We start from the raw sequence: 21,422 nt of genomic DNA on the forward strand, positions 1-21,422 counted from the left end.
TCCCCCGACCTCACCCCGGTGAAAATGTAGTTTTCAGACGATTCCTAGGGGATGATGGGAAACTTTCTGCAGGGGGTAAGTCCTGAAACTGTTGAAAATGGGCATATCTAATTGTGAATCTAATCGGATAGGTGGCACTGCCAAACGATTTGTCGCAGATTCTGGCTTGGCAGTGATGCACACATCCGCTTAAGCGGGTGCATTAATGTGGATGCGGGTCTGATTACGCAAAAGCTCGCCTCGGCTCGTATCTCCCAACATCACCTTGCATAAAACCCGATACAGCAGTAGTTATGTATATCTGTCCAGAGTCTTACAAAGGCACCAAACCGACGTCTCAATTTTTTAGCAACAGATAAGATTGTGTACGACTTGGACGTGCGCTCCTGGAAAGAATCTGCAAAACCGATTCCGCGAAATGTACAATATCGCCTGCCTTTATTAATAATCGTGACAAAAAAATTCAAGAGAAAAGAAATTTCTACCAGGCGCACCTTTCCGTTTAAGCACCGCAATTATTTAAGCCAACTTATTCGAGAGAAACGTGATATTCTCTTACTGCTTATTACTAAAATACTGAACTCATATTTTTATTATTTTTCCAAGAAATTCAGAGTTGGATAATTTTGGATTTTTGAAACTTTGGCTTAAAGTAAGTTGAGATTGTTAATAACGAATGGTTCCATTTTCCGGTCCCGTTATTCGTACCGAAATTTCGGTATGCGTAGCCATGGTCTTTCCGTAAACTCTAATTATGAAAAAAAGCAATGTTTGTTAAAAAGCTGTGAACTTCAGTAACATCACCAATCACGCGCTATGTGCGCTTGTAATTTTTCGATTTAAGGGGAGCAATAATTTTGAATAATGAATAAAAACTTTTAATAATTACACGGAGAGAAATTTCAAGAGATTAATTCAGAGTAGCGCGTGATTTTAGGGCTACAATTTGTACGAGACCTGTGCCTTAAAAGCAAGGGTTCCGAGATCTTAGTTCTCTCACCAAATCGTAATAAAGTCACGGAGTAGTGCCGTGAATTAATCTCCTGAAATTTCTCTCCGTGCATGTTTAAGGAGTAATTTCTTTTTTTAAGGTTACCAAAATATCATTTTTCTAAGATTCTTAAGAGGGTTTGAAATAACTTTTGAACACTTCAGATATGCCTGATTACAATTTCAACAAAAATGTTAATCATTAAACAAATACAGTGAAACTCGGAGATAGGGCGCCCCACTATACTCGTTCCGAGAACTTACGCTACGCCACAGGTAGTTGTTACAGGAGCTGCAGGGGGTGCGAAGGGTGCGCTGTGGTCAGTCAGGCGTGAACAAACAAAAGCTTTTACATCCGGAGCCGTACTATTACGGGTTTATTCCCCGTTACGGCCAACCCCGAAACCAACACAATAGAAGTGTTTGACTGTAGTTGGATTTTAAAACGAAAAAACATAAATTCTCCATAAAATTGTAATAGTTGATGCTTCAAGTCAAACAGATTTGTATTGATAATTAAAAACAGTTGAATGCATAAGAAATAAAAAATATGGAAGAATATAGATAGTTTGAGCGCGCCTAGAGCGTGCTACTGTTGATTCTCGCGCTTCGCGCTTTATAATGTATTTGCTTCGCGCTGGGTGTTTGTATTTTCCCCACATTTGTGCACAGACCTTTTTAAATTAAAGGTTGAAGCATTGAAAACAGTAATTTAGTGATTGGGAATTCTCTTTTGTTAAAGCTCCTTCGGCTTTAATGAACACATATTCATCACGTATCTCGTGCTTTGCACTCGATTTTGTCCAAACTGTGAACTTTTCTAAATTATTTTCAAGACTATTGTATTAAATGTATATTATATTTATTTATGTATCTCGGGTTGGTACTGCTTATTCAAATATTGCGAAATAACGTACAAATTTTATTTTTCATGATTATTTTAATATTTGCGCCATATTTTTCACTAATTTTTACTCTCAACTGACCTGAAGAATCTATCATTTCAATAAATGTAATAATGTAATAACAATAATAATAAATAAGTAAATAAATAGTATAATAGCAATGAATAATAATAATGTAATAATTCATAATGTACATTGATATTTACACATAAATATTTTCATTAATCTTGTTTTTATAATTGAAAATAATTTTTTTTAATTGCGAATCCTATTTAAAAACAATTTTGCTATTAAAAATTGTATTGCGTAAGGTAGTTGTCAGCAATGTTAGGCAACAAATTTTGTTTAAAAATATGTTATTGTTTAGCTTGTATCCCTTTTCCAAAATCTTATTTTTTGTTTGTTTTTAATATATTTTAGTAACAAGAGTACATATCGAATTTATAGATATTTTTTGGTGAAACAACTTTTGTCTTTTCATTTTTTCGACTCTTATGTTCTTTTTCCAGAAATTTAAATCTTATATTTTCAATCTTATTTCATACGATTTTTTATTTCGAATGTTATTTTTACGATTAAAACCAAAACCACGCGTCCCATAAAAAAAGTATTCAAAACAAATTTGTAGCTCTCGTTTTGAAAAACAACTTTTGCCTACTTACTTTTTTAGCTTGTGTCGTTCATCTACAAATTTAATTCGTTAATTTCTGATGTTATTTTTTAAGAATAAAATATAAACTATGCGTACTATCAAAAATTGTCCAATAACAAATTTTTAGATCTGTTTTGGCTCCATAATTTTTTTGAATCATTATTTGTCGTATTTTGCATAGTTTCACCGCAAAATGGAATTGAGTATTTTTCATTTTTTTTGCGGTGTCAAAATTCGAATTTTCAATTTTTCAAAAAATTCAAAAATTTGTTATGATAATATTTTAGGGTTTTCAAAAAGCCAAATTTTTCGTTTCGTGACTTTTTTTTATATCATGCGTTATTAGACTTAAAATGGTCATTTTCGTTTGTTTTTTGAATTTTCTAATTGTTGTAATGAAAGTGGTCTACAAGATTTTTAAAGTGCGCCCAAATCTTGAGTTTTCGTCTAAAATAGCTGGCCAACGAACTTGATCGTTATTTTAGAATCCTAAAAGAGTATACCAAAAGCCATTCTAATCTGTCAATTTTTTCAAATGCTATCGTGCTAAAAAACTAATAATCTACACAGCCACATACAGACGAACCGACATACAAATTTTACGAAAATCTAATACCTTTCCTGATGAGAATTTAAAAAGGTTAATTTTCAAGCAGTTGTATTTTTAACAGAAAAAGATTAAATATTTTCCAAAAGAGAAAAATTTTCTATGAAAAATAAACAATTTTTAACCAAAAAGTATAAATTTTCAAGAAAAATGTTACTTTTAACTAAAGATTGTAATTTTTAACCAAATGAATGAATTTTCAAACCGAAAGATTAATTCAATATCAAAAACATAGATTTTCTACTAAAATTATAAATATTCAAACAAAAAAATTACTTTTTAACCAATTATTTGAATTTTCATTTAAAAATATAAGTTCTGGAGGAAAAATTTAATAGTTGATACTTCAATCTAAAAAAATGTAATTTAAAATAAAAAACCGTTGAAATCATAAAAAAAACATTTTTCAACAAAATAGTTATGGAAATAGCAACCAAATGTGAAATATTCTTAATTTTACTTCTGAGAAACAACAAATTCGAACTTATTAGAAATAAAACCTTACAGTTCCGACTTCTTTCAGTCTATATAAAGTCTGTCTATGGTCTAGAAGTAGTCGGAAAAATAATTTTTTTCCTTATAAATGCTGATGAAATAGTTCAATACACAAACAAAAAGATCAATTTAATCAAAGAGGATTCAGTTTCTGCCTAAAAAGACGAATTTTCAACACAATTACATTTTCAAACAAAGAGATATCTTTGAACTAAAATGATAAATCTTCAAACCAAAAATCTTAATTTTTAGCAAAGTAGTTTAACTTTTAACTAATAAGTAGCTCAAATTTTGGCTGAAAAGGATAAATTCTCAAGAAAAATTATAATTATAGTTGTATGCAAATTATAATTTAAAGACAAAAATAATTTTTAATACAAAATAAAGTTTTAATGTAATTTAATTTTTCAAAATATAAAATCATATTAAATAGGTCCAAGAATCTTAAGAAAGTGTTTTTAGTATCTTAATATTGATTAAAATCTTCAAAAATACTTGAAAATTTTATTTAAAAATCTTTAGAAATCTGTATTCCGTTAATTTTGATGGCACCTTTTAAAATGTTTGAAAAACTTTTACATCTTTTAAAATGATTCCAATTTAATAGGAAAATTCGGAAAAAATCTGCAAATAAAAAATATTGCTTTAAAAACTTCCAGATTCTTCTTTTATTATATTTAAAATCTGTTAAAGTATTTTTAAATCTTTTCGAATATTGTCTTAAAACAATTTTTGTAAAATAAAAAGTCAATTCAAATTTTCCCATAAATCTTAAGACAATTTTTGTATTCTCTTAAAATCTTTTAAAATTCTTAAAAAGCTCCCGTCTTGAAACGTTCAAAATCCTCAAAAAGCATCAAAATTTTATTTTAAAATCTGTAAAAAATCCAAATTTTGTTTAATATTGTTAGAGCTCATTTATAAAATCAGTTATACATATTTCAGGGATTCTATATACCACTACCCCTCCTCCTCCCCTGCGTGATATATTTACCATAGTTAATAACATGTTTTAAATCATTTAAAAACTTGCAAAACCTTGCAATGACTCTTAAAATTGTTTTAATTCCTTCAAAAATTACCAAAACTTCATTAAATTCTTCCCGAGTCTTTTTCAGCAAATTTTAAAGAAAAAAAAACAGTATTATAGATTTGGCCATTTTTTTCTTTTTGGAATTGCTGTTGTCTAATACAGTACACGTTTTTGGCAATCACCCAAACATTCATTGTACCGAAAACTAAATAGAAATGTTCCGTGATTCCCATTCATAGAACACTTTTTTTGTACCAAACAAAAAATTTCTTTAATTAAAAAGGGTTTTATTTACTTTTCAATCATTTTTAATTTATTGAAAAAATGATGTTAAAGAAATGTTTTCTTAAATTCGAAACAAAAAATTTTTCTGAAGGATTCTAGAATTCTACATTTTTCTGATGTTTTCCATTTTCGATACTGACACATTTAAAAAATATTTAGAAATGAAAATTCACCAACATTTTTAATTTCTGAAAGTTTATACTTTAAAACCATACAAATTTAAATATCTTTCTGAAATGGGTCTACCCTCAATATTTACAGTTAAAGATTCTTAAATTATTGATGCTTATAATTGCGAAAGATGTATAGTTCTGAATTTTTTCTTTAATAGTTCAATTTTTAAGATTTACTATTGAAAACTCTTTAATTTTAAAAATGTATAAATAACAGTTTTCAACATTATAGGTTACTTTAAAGACCCAATTCAAGACTTTTAAATTCTAAATCTTTCAAATTGAAAAAAAAAATATTTATGTAAATTATCAGAATTGCAAAATGTTCAATATTCAGTTTTCAAAATTAATTTTTTTTATTAATTTCTGTAGATTCACAATTCAAAGGCCTGCCACTTTTAAGATTTTAAAATGAAAATTCCGGAAATTTTGAAAATATACAGGTAAAAATGATTAAATTTTAAGTATTAATAGTTTAACGGTATTATATTATTTTCAACGCTTTTTTGGGATAGTTTAATTTTCAACATTTACAATTAAAGATTTTCTAATTTTTTTAAAATATATGTATAAAGCAATTTTTAAGATTTACAATTCAAAACTCTTGCATTTTAACGATTTGAAATTAAAAATTATTCAATTTTTAAGAATTAGAATTACATATTCATTACTCATAGATGTTTATAGTTTAAACGATTATATTAAAAATGCTTTTGGAATATGTAATTTAATTTTGAACATTTACAATGGAATATTCTTAAAGTTTTGAGATTTACAATTAACAACTCTTCAATTATAAAGATTTATATAATTCTAAGTTTAATTACAAGGATCTTTGTTTGAAATTCAACAATTTGGTTAGAAATGAATTTATTTATCAAATATTCATATTTTCGGTTTGAGAATTTAACACTTTGTAGAAAATTCTTCTTTTTAACCCCTTGCTCTGTTTTAGTTGGAAATTAATATGTTTTTGATGAAGATACGTCGAACTATTTTGTTCAAAATTTGTCCTTTTTAATTGAATTCCGCGGCTTTTAAATGAATATAAAAATTTTTTTTTGTAGAAATGTTAATTATTACATTTTTGTATTATTAATTTACTTTTTTTCGGCTTGAAAGATCAAAAATTTAAAAAAACATTCATTTTTTATATGGTTGAAAATTTTAAGTTTTAGTTGAATTGTCAATTTTTTTTGTAGAAAAAGCGTCTTTCTGGCTTCAAAATTTAACAATTTATTTAGATTTTTTCTCTTGACTGAAAAATATTTCTTGGCAGAAAATTTAAGTCGTTTTTAAAAACTATCCTTTTGTGGCTTGAAAATTCATCTGTTTTGGTAGGAAATTTATCGTTTTCGATTAAGAGTTCAATTATTTTGTTGAAAATTCCCTTTTTTTGTCGAATCTCGTGCAGGAATCCAATCAGGGATCCGGCTGAGTCCCAGCCGGATAGCCCCGCTTTAAGCCGGGCGCTGGTCGGGGAATCCGGCCGGGATCCGGCTAAAAACGTCACGGTAAACTGGTCGGGTCCCGGCTTCAATACCGGCCAGAATCAAATCAAATCAAGTGTACCAATTCTAGCAAGAAAATTGGAGTCGAATTTTATTCCCTGATGACAGAATGTCATAGCAATTTGGAAGCCACGTGGTGATTTAAGGTTAGAAAGGAAGAAAGTAAAAACTGTATACACAAGACTATATTTTAATTTAAAATAATAATTATTCACGCTCTAAGTGGGGGTTTCAAGCTAATTACTGAAATAAGGTTGACTTTAACCACGAGTCTCGATTTTATTTGCGAACTTCGAAGAGCCGACGCGACGTAAGTGCAAGGAGCATCCTCGTTCCAGGTGCGAAACTGAAAGTTACTGAGTGTCTATGCAGACGACAGGCTCAGCAAGCGCTATATATGGCGGTAAATTTAAAATTATACAGGCTAAACATTGTCTGAATATAGAGAAGTTTATAACAATTGTATCATTTCTGTTGTTGCACATAGCAGAATCGATAACAGTTTAATTTAGAATGTTAAATTATTCGAAAAAATTTAATGTTTTTTTTTAAAGAATTTTAAAAAGGTCATTTTTGTTTCACTGATCTAATAAATGTTTAAATTATAATTTTCAAGTAATAATTCATCTAGCATCCATAATTACGTCTTTGATAATATCACGGCTTTAAAAAAATGTGTAATTTCTACAAAAACATTAACCTGACCAGTGTCCAGCCGGCTCCCGACTATAGGATATAACCAGGGTTGGTCCGGCCAGTAACCGGCCGGCCTTAGACTACGTGATTCGAGAAAAATGTAGCCCGCCTGGCTCCCGCCCGGTTCCTGCCCATGAAACCCAGCCAGGGGTAGCCTGGCCGGGATTCGACCAGAAACCTTGTTGTATTAGGATCAACCGGGGAAATTTCTACACGGGACTCAACGGTTTTTTATTTAAAATCAATTTTTTTCAGAAATATCAACTATTACATTTATCGTCCAGAATTCATCTTTTCCGCTTTCAACTTAAATAATTTTTAAAAAGGATTCAACTGTTTAATTGAAAATTAAGTTTTTAGTAAAAAATTCATATTTTTAGATAAAAAATTATATTATTTTGAAGAAAATTCGTCCTTTTTATAAGCCTCAAAATTAGGTTGGATTTTTTTCTTGACTGAAAAATCTTTCTCGATTGGAAATGGCATTCTTTTGTTGAAAATCCTTCTTTTTCAGGTTTTTAAATTCATCTCTTTTGGGATAAATCTAATCGTTTTCGATTAAGAATTCAACTATTTTGTTGAAAATTCCCTTTTTTTATCTAATTCTATTTTTTTTTTATTTACAATTAAATTTTTTGGTTAGAAATATCAACTTTTACATTTATCGTTGACATTTCAGCTTTTCCGCTTCCAATATTAATAATTTTGTTAAAAATTCAACTATTTGGTTGAAAATTAATTTTTGGTTTAAAAATTCGTATTTTTAAATTGAAAATTCAACTGTTTTATAGAAAATTCGTCATCTTTCAAAATATAAAAATTAGGTTGGACTGTTTTCCTGACTGAAAAACATTTCTCAGTTGAAAAATTTATTCTTTCGTTTACAACTCTTCTTTTTTTTGGTTTAAAAATTAATTTCTTATTGCAGAAAATTAATCTTTATCGATTGAGGATTGAACTATTTAATTGAAGTATTTTACACAACTGCTTTTGATTGAAAATTAAAATAAGTTTTAATTGAAATATCAACTTCTACATTTTTATTATCTGGATAGAAATTTTATCTTTTTTATTTAAAATGTAACTTTTTGTTTGAAAATTATATGTTTTGGTTCAAGCTAATGTGTCCAATTCTGCTTCTGATAGGCACAATTTGAAGGCAAAGTTTTAATCGTGTAAACATATATCGCAATAAAAATAAAATTTTCGATGTTTTTGAAAAATTATAATAACTGTAGAAATAAATAACATTTCAAAGTATATGGGCTCATTATAAAGGTCAGTTTTGAGTAAAAATATTCTAAATTATAAAGATATTTATAGAATTATTGCCCCAGATTCTAGCCTTGGGTCAAACTTTGCGTAAAAAAACTCGAAACAAAAATGATTATTCATTATATTTTAATATTTAAAAAATGAAAACAAAATTTTTTAGTTTTTTCTCTTGTAATTGCTTTGGGGATTACATTCAAACGGTTTATAGTCTGAAATTTGATACATATAATACCCTGAAATTAAAAATATAATACGCATCACGATTTAGACTTTGAGTGAGACTGTTACAATTTATATTTAAAGGAATCTATTTTATCATCACAACCAGTTACTGTCGATCAGTATAGACGTCATACCACAATCTGTGAAAATATAAATCAAAACTATCGATCAAGTCAAATCTTCAAATAACAGAAAATACTTAACGTATTTTCTGACAAGATGGAAATATATATATTTTTTTTTAATTTTTAAATTAAATTTTTCTGAAAAAAGGATCCTCTCACTTTGCTCCACTGGTAATTAAATCGTTCTGTAGTTCGATTCCTAATGGAGCAAAGTGAGAAGATCTTTTTTCATAAAAATTTAATTTTAACCATGTATATTATTATTTGAATCAATAGAATTGACAAAAATTACTAATTTATCAGTTAAAATCCGAAGTACTGATTTATTAGTGGAAGTCCTAAATACTGATTCAATTATTGGAATTGTTAGTCATTCAAATTTAGATCGTGAAGAAAATCGGCAGTATTATTGGGTTCCTTGGTCGTGGATTCTCAGACAATTTGGTTTTTTGCTCGCAAATCATTTTGCCCATTAGCCCTCGTGGGACGATATCGAGCAGGAAGGTAGTTCGGAGGATTGGAGGGTAATCCCTCGCTGATGTGTGTACGAGGCCCATACCCGCCCGCGCACTCATCATCACCGAGATAATGGAGTGGGCGGTGCACGAAGGATACTGGATGACCAGACCAGTCTACCAAGTCTGCCAACAAAAATGAACAAAAACCGCCACTCAACGACTCTGCTCGCTTGTACGACCATAAAATCATCCTAGTTCTCTACCCCGATTCGCACAAGGAAAAAGGAACCACGAGAGACATTGTCTGCTCTCTAGCATACACTTTTAACAACTTGTAGCACAAATGTTCTTTTCTATCCTTTATTAAAAGAAAACAAATCTCATTCTATATTCATAAGAATATTTTTATTTTAAAAGAATATTTATTTGATTTTAATAAATGAAGTCACGCAGTTTCTTCAATTCAAAAAAATTATTTGTTTGATTTAAAACAAAATTCTTTTGATTCAGAAAACTTAGTATGAACAACGAAAGAAATATTTTCTTTAAAGACAGTAATTTCAAATAAGCAAATTATTTATTTGAGTCAAAGAAGGATTTTATTAATCCACATTACTAATGTGCCACGAGATATTCGCAGAACACATCACTTTGATTATTTTACCTTCAATTTTCGTCAAAAATTGTAAATTAGGAAAAAATATAATTCATGTATACACAAACAATATTAAAATAAACTTTTTTCTCAGGTAAACAAATAGACCGTGCAAGATTCTTGGAACTCAAGTTGTCAAATCCGATTATTGAAAAAATATTCTCATGCTAAAAAAAATAAACATTTTTTTGCTTGTATTTAATTAGAATTATTACAGTTTTAATCGGAATGGAAGTACTTGCTTAGTGAGAAAGCTAATTTACTTATAATTCATTATTCGATTCAAAGAAAATGTATATTCATTTTAAACTATCTGTTCTCTTTTTTCAACGAAAACGGTTATTTCATTTAAACAAATGTAAAGGTCAAATGAAAAATTATAATTCTTTAATTTAAAGAAATTTTTAATTTCAAGCAATCAAATATTTCTTTATTTCAAAGAAATATTCGGTTTAAAGGAACGAAAGATTTCTTTAACTTAAAGAAATTTTCCGTTTAAATTAACGAAATATTTCTTGAAATCAAATTAAAATTTTCTTTTAAACTTCTATAAATGAAACAAATGTTTCTTAAACCGTATATCAATACTAGAATTTCTTTGGCTTAAAGAAAGTTTCTTTAATTCAACAAAACTTTTTATAGGTGTACCAGTCTAGAATGAAAGGGACTACTTTGTCGATCTAACAAAGGTCTAAAGTATCGATTTTGAATTCTCCTATAAGAAATCATAATGCACAGTCCAGGCATCTGGTACTTGTACATCGTATTAAGTAGATCATGCGCGTTTTTTTTGTTGCTAAAATGGCTTATTAAGGGGTCCTGATTAAAATTCCAAGTTTTCTCCTACAGTCAATAGGTGCCGAGTTATGGTCCTCACATAGGTCACGATTTATGACTAAGAAACTTTGACCTTTTTCATTCGAAAAGATCTATATGTACTGGAAAATGCACTGCGAGCGTATTTGAGCATTTTGGTGGCATCACTTACATTATTACGTAATTTATTTATTTTCATATTCTTTTATTACCAACAATTTAACAAAAATTGTTTCCTCTGCAATGATTAGTTTATTAATTTTTGGCACTCTTAACATAAATTTTGTACAACGTTATAAAACTAATCCCTTTGATAATTTTCTTTATAAATAATAATTAAAAATGTAAAACCAGTTCTTCTGTATTTTTTCACTTAATTTCGACAACAGATATTCTGAGAGCGATTTTGACAAATTAAATACATTAAATATGCACGAAATTGATAAGATAACGCGTATTATTTAAACAATTGTCGAATAATTGATTGTTTTTTGACAAAAAATTAAAAAAATTAACTTTTAATGAAATAAAAATGCATGTATGCCAATAAAATTCTCAAATACGTTCGCAGTACGTTTTCCAGTACATACGAATACTTCCGAATGGAAAGGGTCAAAGTTTCATGGTCATAAATCGAGACCTACATGAGCTAAAACATTTTGTTTTTTTAATTATTCTACGCAGAATTATGTTTTCTATTATTTGTTTTCTTATGGGTTTTTTAGGATATGTACGAAACTAGTCATTGAAAAAAAAACTGTTTTGTCTACAAATAGCTCTATAAATAGAAAAAACTATGTCTTTTCAAGAGTTATAATTCTTGATCTATTAAGAATAGAAGATTATATTTTTTTAGATTTAAGCATAATGTTTTGCCCTACCACTTTTTCTCTTGAACCACGTACGTAAATTCACCGAGGAGCGAAGTATTTTGAAAAAAAACTGAACACGAGTAATTTGCCCTGAAAAATAGGTGAAAATTGTACCACTTTGTGGGCCATAACTTTGGACCTATTGGGGCTAGTTCATTGTATGTTTTTTAGAATTACTTGAAATTGCGTTAACTTCAATTGAAGTATTAAATATTTTTCTGTAAAATTAACAGGTTCCAAAGTATTCAGGGGGGGGGGGTCAGTCTACGCAAACACAACTTTTGAAACTTTTTTTAAAAATATCTTCAAGATGCACGGGCGTCATTTCTAGAAAACTTGGAATTTTAATCAGGAGCGCTTAATAAACCATTTTACAAAAAAAAAACGAGCATTACCTACTTAATACAATAAAAAGAACTTTTTTCAAACGATCTTCCTGGACTATCAATAATATATGCTTTATCTGGCAGTACTATCTTGGTGTTCCAAAAGTCACTGGAAGTGGATAATTTTGATTTTATAACAAAAAATGTGACACTCGCGTTTCTGGCCATCGCCACCCGTGAGGAAAATTCGAAAGGGCTCTGGTGAGTTTTCAATATCTCAAATCGGGCACTAGTGAAGAAAACTAGTTCGGCCCCATCTTGAACGTAACATTGAGGTCGTGGGGGCCTTGTTGGATTTTTTAGTAGGACTTCTAGTGGAGTCAGCCTGTCTACAATCCAATTAAAGAAAAGGGTCCCTACGGGGCTCATACATGATGAAAATTGAAAGATTAAAATGTTAAAAAATAAATTACCAGTACTGGGTCAGTACTGCTTGAGTAAAGCACTGGATAGCTGTACTTGACATAACCTCTTTAACTTTAACTGACACATATCTGCCTGGCCCTGAAGAAAATATTCATTAGTGCCCTAAATCAAGTTTTCGAAAATTACAAGTATAAATATTCATAAAAGCATTATTTCTGTATACTGGAATCTTCAAAAACCATAAAAAAATTAATATTTTAGGCAATATAAGATTTTATTAATTTTCTGGTCAAGGCCACATTAGATACAGACAGATTCGCCATACCTATACGAAGCATGGAATTCTTCACTAGAACCTGACAGGGCCCCAATCAGTTTTTTCTAGACTAGATATTCTGATAGGGCCCCTAATCAGTTTTTTCAAACTACATATTATTATAGGGGCCCCATCATGACCCAACTTTAAATAGGGAAAGATGAGGAAATTTCTGAGCGGGCACTTAGTCATTTATCAGTCAATCAATTAGTCAATTATTTAATTAGGTTTTTATCTTTTGCATTATTATGTAATTATTTTCTTTACGCATTGTTCTATTATCAAAAATTAACAATAAATATTTCCTCTGTGGTAATTAGTTTATTAATTTTTGGTAATCTCAAAATAAAATATTACAACTTTATAAAACTAGTCCTTGAATAACATTGTTTATGAATAATAAATAAGCCATGCAAAATCATTCAATTTATTTTTTTTTATCTTCATTTATTTTCATGTACTTGTAATCAACGGTAAAGGAACATATACCACCAAAATGCTGAAATATTTCTGAATGGAAAGGGTCGAAGTTTCATGGTCATAACTCGTGACCCATAAGAGCTAAAACATTTTTTTATTTTCTTTATTTTACGCCAAATTTCGTCCTGCATCATTTATTTTCCTAACGTTTTTCTGTAGGATATATACGATGCTAGCAGTTTTAAGAAAAACTTTTTTGACTCCAAATAGTTCTAAATGTCGAAAAATTTGGTTTTTCTTTTTTAAGAGACATAACTCTTGATCTATCGAAACTAGAAGATTTAAATTTTTTTAGATTTGCACATAATTTTCTGTCTAACAACTTTTTTTCTTCTACCGCTCGCGTAGCTTCATCGAGAAGAGAAGTATTTTGAAAAAAAACTGAAGACCAGTAATTTGCCCTGAAAATAGCTCAAAAGACACAATTGAATTTTTTCACCTCTTTTTTCAAAAAAATCCGATTCTTTGAAGGACCATAACTCGGCACCTATTGAAGATATAGGAGGCTCTTTTTCTCCAACTTCTTTAAGAATTTCTTCTAGTTTAATTTTGGTGTTAAACATTTTGCTCTAAAATTCAATGAGGCGGGCAAATCTACGCAAACACAATTTTCGGAACTTTTTTTTTAATATCGCAGGGACTATATATATGCAACTATATACCGTACAGCCCGTGTAGAAATTGCCCTATTTTGCCCTATTTAAAAAATGGCGCTGGCAAGGCCCAGACCAGTTTTTCTATTTTTAATAAAAATAATTAAATTATAATGGGGCACAAATGGGGCATCAAAAAATAAATATCTGTTATTAACTATAAACACACTCTTGTTGTTCCGAATTAAAAATTTTGTGGAATTTTGCGGAGGCTTGCCCCAAGTCGGGAATTCACGAGACGCCACACATCTGCCACATCGCGCTCATCAAGGGACGTTAGTTAACTTAACCTAGTTTGAATGTTTTATATATGTATCGATAATAAAAGTATTATTTTCAGTAAATAGTTTTTTATAAATATTTTGTACGCTGACGACTGAAACATAATTAATATGAAAAGAAACAACACTTTAGGCCTAGGTCGAATACGTGTTAAGAAACACGCCCAAGATGAATTTGAAATATATTATTATTTGTAATTCTATTATATTTACCAGACGTATGCATTGCGACATTTTTCTTTTAAGACTAAAGTTTAAAAGTTTTTTTTTGCATTCACTTAAACATAAACTGGCCCTATCCTACATTTTTTGTAGAACCTATTCAAGACGCTGAACAAAAAATACAATTGCTTTATTTAAAAAATCGTCGATAAAGTTGCCTTTATACGGGAAATTGCGAGAATAAACCTATTACGAGAAAGTGAAATAGATTGAAAATAAATATAGGCAAAAGGAGGAGGTCTTGACTCAAAATGTAATGTCAAATGTGCCAAAATTAAATACTGAAGTATTTTTGAAGGCTTCGTAGTCAATTTCATATTAAATTATTGAAAATTTGTTCCTAAGTGAATACCGTACATGTCAATTTTAAACTTATGAATAATTTTTTATGCAGTTTAAATTTGATAAAAAGTGAATTTTCTTTTTGTAATAAATTAAAAAATTTAGTAAAGTTATCATGTTTTTGCATAATTTAAAACGTTACAATTTAAAGAAATTTCTAAAATTGTACAAGTCTTGAAAACGGATTTTTTGTAGCATCAAAGACTGACAAATTATAATATGTATTTTCAGTTGCATCATAGTAAATAAAATAAACTTTCTTTTCTAAAACTAGTTTTTTTTATTATTATTATAATTTTAAAAAGTAGGGCGTAGCTCAGAAAATCTGGACAGGCGCTGACAAGTTTGCTCTAAGTAGGGTAAAAATTTGCAAAAGCGTTACACACCATGTGTGGCCCTTACCAGTTGACCCGACCAGGGCCACGCCAAAACTAGGGGAAACTGCTCAGTGCCTTACCAGGCCGACCTTTATATATTTCTACATGAGAGGTGCCACTTTGTCTATCTTATTTTAGGAGACATTGCTGATATTATACTTACGTATCGGAAGTGACCAGCAGCAAGTAATTTTTAGTTTTGGACAGAAAATGTAACATGTGCGCGCTTCTGGTTCTCGCCAACTTTACTTGTGTTTTTCTCGAAAAGTGGGTTTTTGTATTTCTTATTTCAAGTGTACCCTGTCTTTACAAGCTTATAATAACTAGCCGTATTTTTGCTTTTACTACAATGTTGAAATTGAAATTTCTAAAGCAAGAAAAAGAATGAATGGGAAGTAATTTGTGAACATTGTGGGAGTGAAATCTTGAATACCCCACTGATTACATGTCAGAGAGGAAGAGAGGGACTGAGGGCAGGTTGACACTGCCTCCCACGGATTCAAGAATGTTCATTGGCTCGAAAATTTTAATAGCAGCAGTCACTGATAGGCTGGACGAGTACGCATGTCCGTCCACAGATTGTCAACTGTACATCGCACGACCCTGGTGACAACACGCACTCGAATCTCGTATCTGGCGCGACGATTCAACCAGACCTGGGAGGGCTCTCCCAGAAAAGATAACCCTGGCGCATGCGTTTTCATTTCCTCATTTTTCCCAATTAAAATATTTTTTAACTCCTCCAAATACTCTTAATTCTCATCAGAAGCTAGGAATTTTCCTATTTCTTAAATAGGCTATCTGTAGTGTCCAGCTAAGTCCCCGGTAAGGCTCGCACATAGGCCCTACATTAGTTGACATTAGTTTCTCCCTTTATTACTCTGCAAGAGCATCTTCCAATTTTTGAAAATTGAGTTTAATTTTGTGTCATTAGCGGTTATTCAAAATTAACATATTATATACAGAACGTCTTTTATCAAAGTAATAAGTTCAAAATAAACGGATGTTTCATACTTATTACTTTTGATTAAAGACGCTTTTGTATATAATGAGTTCAAATTAGTGTGAAAATTATCCAGGGCCAAGTTTACGGCGGGGCAATCGGGGCGAAAGCCCCGGGGCCCCTACATGATGAGGGCCTCCACATACCGTGGATTCAAAAATTCTTTAGCAATAAAATTTTCCATTTTTTAAGAAATTAATGATCAATTAAATATATTTCCAAACATTATATAAACAGGAAAACGTTATGGAACATATGACCTTAAACTATAGTTAATACGAATTATCCTTTAACCATCTTCAAGCACGTAAAGTGTCATTGACTTAGTGACAAAAAAATATGTATTTTAATAGTGATAATTTGTTGTTCAAACGTAAAAATGAAATCAATAATAGATATTTAATCATTTAAAGGGCCTCCACTTTTTTCTTTTCCCGGGCCTCCACACACCTTCATCCGGTTCTGAAATTATCGAAGCTATATTATAAAAATTCTGACCTCATCGTGAATGACGTTTATATTCTATGTTAAATGAAAAAGAATACGATCAGGTAGTTTTAACCTAAAAAGCGCCTCGCGAATCAAACAGGAATGTATTAAGTCGAATAAATAACGCCTCCTTCTTGGATAAAAATTTTAATTGTAAATACTTCATTATTTTCTAAATTTTTAAAATGAATTACAAAATAAATCACAAATCCGCAAATAAGCAACGTTTCATGCGTACTTTGTTAAAGCGTGTGCTGTCGAACTCGAAACGGTGTCGAAGGGAATCATTGGATTATGAAACGAAACGTGACAGACGGAATCGAACTGGATCGAGAATCTAGTCAGCCAATGAGGTTACAAAAATGGCTGCGATATTTGGCGCGAAATTACAATTTAAATGTATATTTCCTCCAAATCAAGATTTATAGAACTGTATTATCATTAATTGAAAAATTTTACATTAAAATTTGTATACTCAAAACAAAATAAAACTTTAGAAAATGAACTGGTGAAATTTTCAGAATTTAAATTGTTCATACATTGCATTCCTAATTTTTAAAATGTTTTTACGAATTTACATCACTAAATTCTTTCATTTATTTTCTATTCTCATATCTTACTTCTTTAAAAAAGTGAAAAAATCATATTCTTCCCCAAAAATGTTTTTTGGAAATTATCATAACAATTGAATATTGCTTTTTGGAGTTAATTCTTATTTTTTGGCTTGGTGATCAAACTTTGAATTTTTTGGAAAAAAAATAATAAAGATGCAAAAATGTAGGCCCCTGCAAAGGCCCAGCTAGGCATTTCCACAGTGGGCCGCCTCTTTGGGCCTATAGAGGGCTACAAATCAAAAGAGGCTAAAATGGGTAATTTCCAAAAGAGCAATTCCGAAAAATATAATTAGATTTAACGCAACTTCACGGGATTGCAACGGATTTTGCAATATTTTAATAAAATTTCAAAGAATCTATTTACAAGAATTAAGAGATTTCGAAGATATTTTTAAATATTTTTTGGCACTTCCGAAGGTTTTCAAGAATCTAAAATATATTAGGGTATTTAAAAGGACTTTAAAGAATTTTCTAGAGACTTGAAAATTTCTAAGCGATTCCCGAGATTTTAATCCATTTGAACAAAATGTGTTTGATTTTAAACAATTTCCTACAATTTCTCAAGATTTTGAAAAACTTTATAGGACCTATAACCTATTTTGAATAAGAAATTTTCAAAATCTGTCGAATTCTGACTTGGAACAGGGATTTTTTTAGTTCCCTTTTTCTAAATCAGAAGCACAGTTTTTTTGCAAAATCTCAAAATTATAATTCTTATAGAAAGTGCCCAATTCCAAAGTAAAAATTCTAATTCTTTCCAGAAATTTCTCATCCCAAAGTTCCAAGATTTCAGGATTTTATGATGTTTCAATATTTCGAAGATTTAAGTTTTTAAAGGTTCCTAATTTCTTAATTTTGAAGGTCTGCTGAGAAGGGCTCGGCATGTCTTCCGGGCCATCGATAATTGCACCGATTCAGGCCCACGCTTAGACCACTCCTCGATCCGAGAGAATTAAGATTCTAAAGTTATTTTTTTCTTCTGGAAAGATGGAAAAAAGCCGAGTAAGATTGGTGAACTGATGAGGTGACCCGGGACGAGGTACCTCGGAGTTGCTAGGATCGATACGGACGGCGCACGCTGTGTCCCCGTCCGCCATTGGTCATAGCAAAGCCTAGATGTGCTCGATTCTCTATCCCTCTTCCTCTCACCTCTGATCTTTCCTGTCTTATCCTCTCCTATCTTATTCTCTCCTTTTTCTCCTTAACTGATCTCATTTCCTGTCCTCTTTAAGCCTCTCCAATCCGCAGCGTCCATCCATCCAGATTCTCCATCCTCCTCCCTTCTCACAGAATCTTTTTTTCTTAGCGCCACTCCATGGTTGCATTACCTTGAGAGTCCTTATACTGAAAAAGCCGTAAAGCACTCCTCCCTGAGAAGAGAATCAGCATAAGATATTCAAGTTTCTGGTATAAATGTAGTAGGGTGCCAATAGATGAGTAAGGGTGTTTCTAGAACAAGATTACTACCTGACCGACATCAAAAAGTCTCTAAGTTCTAGCATGTAGTGGTTCATGTCCATGCTAAGCTTCTAGAGCATTCTCGAAGGGTCCTGATAATGTCACAGAATAATAATATTGCCCATTTGCATCGGCCAAATTCATGAAAACAGGTTTAAGGTTATTGTAAGAAAAACAAGGATGATTTATTGCCTCCTTGTTTTTCTTGCAATATTCTTGAAACTATTTACATGAATTTGGTCCATGCAGTCGCAATTCTACGACGTCATCAGGGCTCTTTGAGAATGTTCTAGAAGCTTAGTACGGAAATGAACCACTACAGGTTAGCAGCTTCTCTATGTCGTTAAGATGGGAATCTTGGCCCAAGAACCTCCTTACTTATCTATTGATGCCTTATAAAATAATTTTTTTTAGACTTTGTAAAACCTTGACTCAGAAATTTTTTTGTTGACGATCCCATATTTTGGCCAGACTAAAAAATATATTCCCTGACTAATTTAATTGTATGCCGGCGCAATCCACTTATAAGCCAGAGAATATTCTTCGGCGGAGAATATATTTCAAAAAGAAACATGGAATCCATACTAGAAAAAAATTTGAAACCAAAAAGACGAATTTTCAACAAATAATGCTTTTTCATTGCAGAAAGAAATGAACATGTATATAAATTGTTGAACCTTCTAGCCAAATGACGAATTTTTTCTATAGAAATTAAATTTTCATACCGAAATTATTAAAAATTAATTTTCATCCAAAAAAAGGCTTTTCGACTAAACAGTTAAATTTTCAACCAAAAATATAAGCCTAAACTCAAAAAAGTAAATGTTTAAGAATGTAGTTTAACATGACCAAAGTAGTTAAACTATCGATTAAGGAAAATTTTTTTTTTAATTAGTTAAAATTTTCAACCAAAGAGATGAATTTTCGACTAAAAATATAAGTATTCAAGAAAAAAAATCATTTTACAACAAAGTGATTCAACCAAATCTTCTAAACAAAATAGTTAACTACTCAAACAAAGAATAATAATTTTGACCAAAAAGCTGCATTTTCATTTTAAAAAATATTTTTACTAAAACAGGTGAATTTTTTAATCAAAAAGATCAATTTTTGAAAAAATAATTGTATTCTCTACCAAATAGTTGCATTTTTATCCCATAAAGATAAAATTTTTACTAAAACAGATGAAATTTTAATAAAAAACAACAAATTTTTGTTTAAAAGTTGAACTTTCATCCAGAAAAGATTTCAGCTCATTTTACAACACCAGCGTATAAATTTTGAACTAAAAGTAAATTTTCCACAAAGCAGTAGCATTTTCAAACAAAAAGTATAACTTTTGAACAAAATTGTTTAATTTTCAACAAAATATTTGTATTTTTCTCAAAGAAAGATGAAATTTTCACTGAACAGGCGAATTTTTAATTTAAAAAAACAAAACATTTTTTTGAAAGTTGAACTTTCATCCACAAAATATTTCAGTTCTTTTTTCAAAAACTAAATATTAATTTTAAACAAAAATTAGACTTTTTACGGAACAGTTAAATTTTCATTGAAACAGTTGCATTTTTATTCAAGAAAGATGAAATTTGTTCTAAAACTAACAAAAATAAAATTAAAAAATTAAAAACGATAGTTAAATTTTTATTCAAACTAGATTCCAGTTCATTTTCTAACACCACAATAAGAATTTTAAAAAATAAGTTAATTTTCAGCTAAATAGTTGAATTTTTAACCAAAAAGTATGAATTCTTAAGAAGATTGTTTTTCTCCAAAAAAAAAAAGAAAACGCTACTAAAACTCGTTAATTTTTTAATCAAAAAGAGAAATTTTTAAAAAAGATATTTCAATTTTCATCGAAAAAAATTTCAATTGACTTTTCAAGACAAAAATAGGAATTTAAAAAAATGCAACCTTCCTAGGAAATAGTTTAATTGTCAAGAAAACAGTTGCATTCTTTTAAAGAAAGATGCAATATATACATTTAAAAATATCAAATTTTAAATCAAAAAGACAAATTTTCAAACAAAAATATTATTCAGGCAACAAAGATTTCAGTTGACTTATCAGCAACAAAATATGAATTTTAATCAAAAGGTTAATGTTCTATGCAAAGAGCTGAATTTTTAACCCAAAAGTATGAATTTTCAACAAAACAGTTGAATTTCCAACCAAAAAGGATGTCTTTTTAAGAAAATTGTTAAATTCTCAACCAAATAATAAAATTTACAACTGAAAAGATAATCTTTAAGTCCATGTGATGAGTGGGTCACGTGACCATATTCGTACCTTATAATAAATAAGAAGCACTAAGAAAGGTAGGTCTGTTCCTAAATTTAAATAAGTATAAAAAAAGCAAAAAAAAATTATTTACAACAAAAAACTTTTTTCATAATTTTACAGAATTAGAACCAGACCCACCATTCTTAGTGCTTCTTGTTTATTATCTCAAATTTTCAACCTGATCTGGCGCTTCGTGTCACATGGCCTTAAGAGAAAATATTCTCGAATTTGCACAAATTACTTTACATGAGTGAAAGAGCCCTTACCGTAACAGATTGTACTCAATTGAGACTCCGGATTCTATAACCACGCATAAAATTTGCCTGGCCGCTTCAGGCCGCTCGAGTTGGCCCCTGATGGCTTGAAAATCAGTTTTCGAAAA

The 21,422-nt window shown here is 30.0% G+C and overlaps 1 protein-coding gene across 1 annotated transcript in view; it reads left to right on the forward strand.

Moving 5' to 3' along the window:
* The window catches only part of LOC117178420 (coiled-coil domain-containing protein 186-like), a 250,099-nt gene that overhangs the window by 157,490 nt on the left and 71,187 nt on the right, over window positions 1–21,422 (forward strand). The gene's annotated exons all lie outside the window — the stretch shown is intronic.

This window comes from Belonocnema kinseyi, chromosome 8 (genome assembly GCF_010883055.1).
Source record: "Belonocnema kinseyi isolate 2016_QV_RU_SX_M_011 chromosome 8, B_treatae_v1, whole genome shotgun sequence".
Taxonomy (NCBI): Eukaryota; Metazoa; Arthropoda; class Insecta; order Hymenoptera; family Cynipidae; genus Belonocnema; species Belonocnema kinseyi.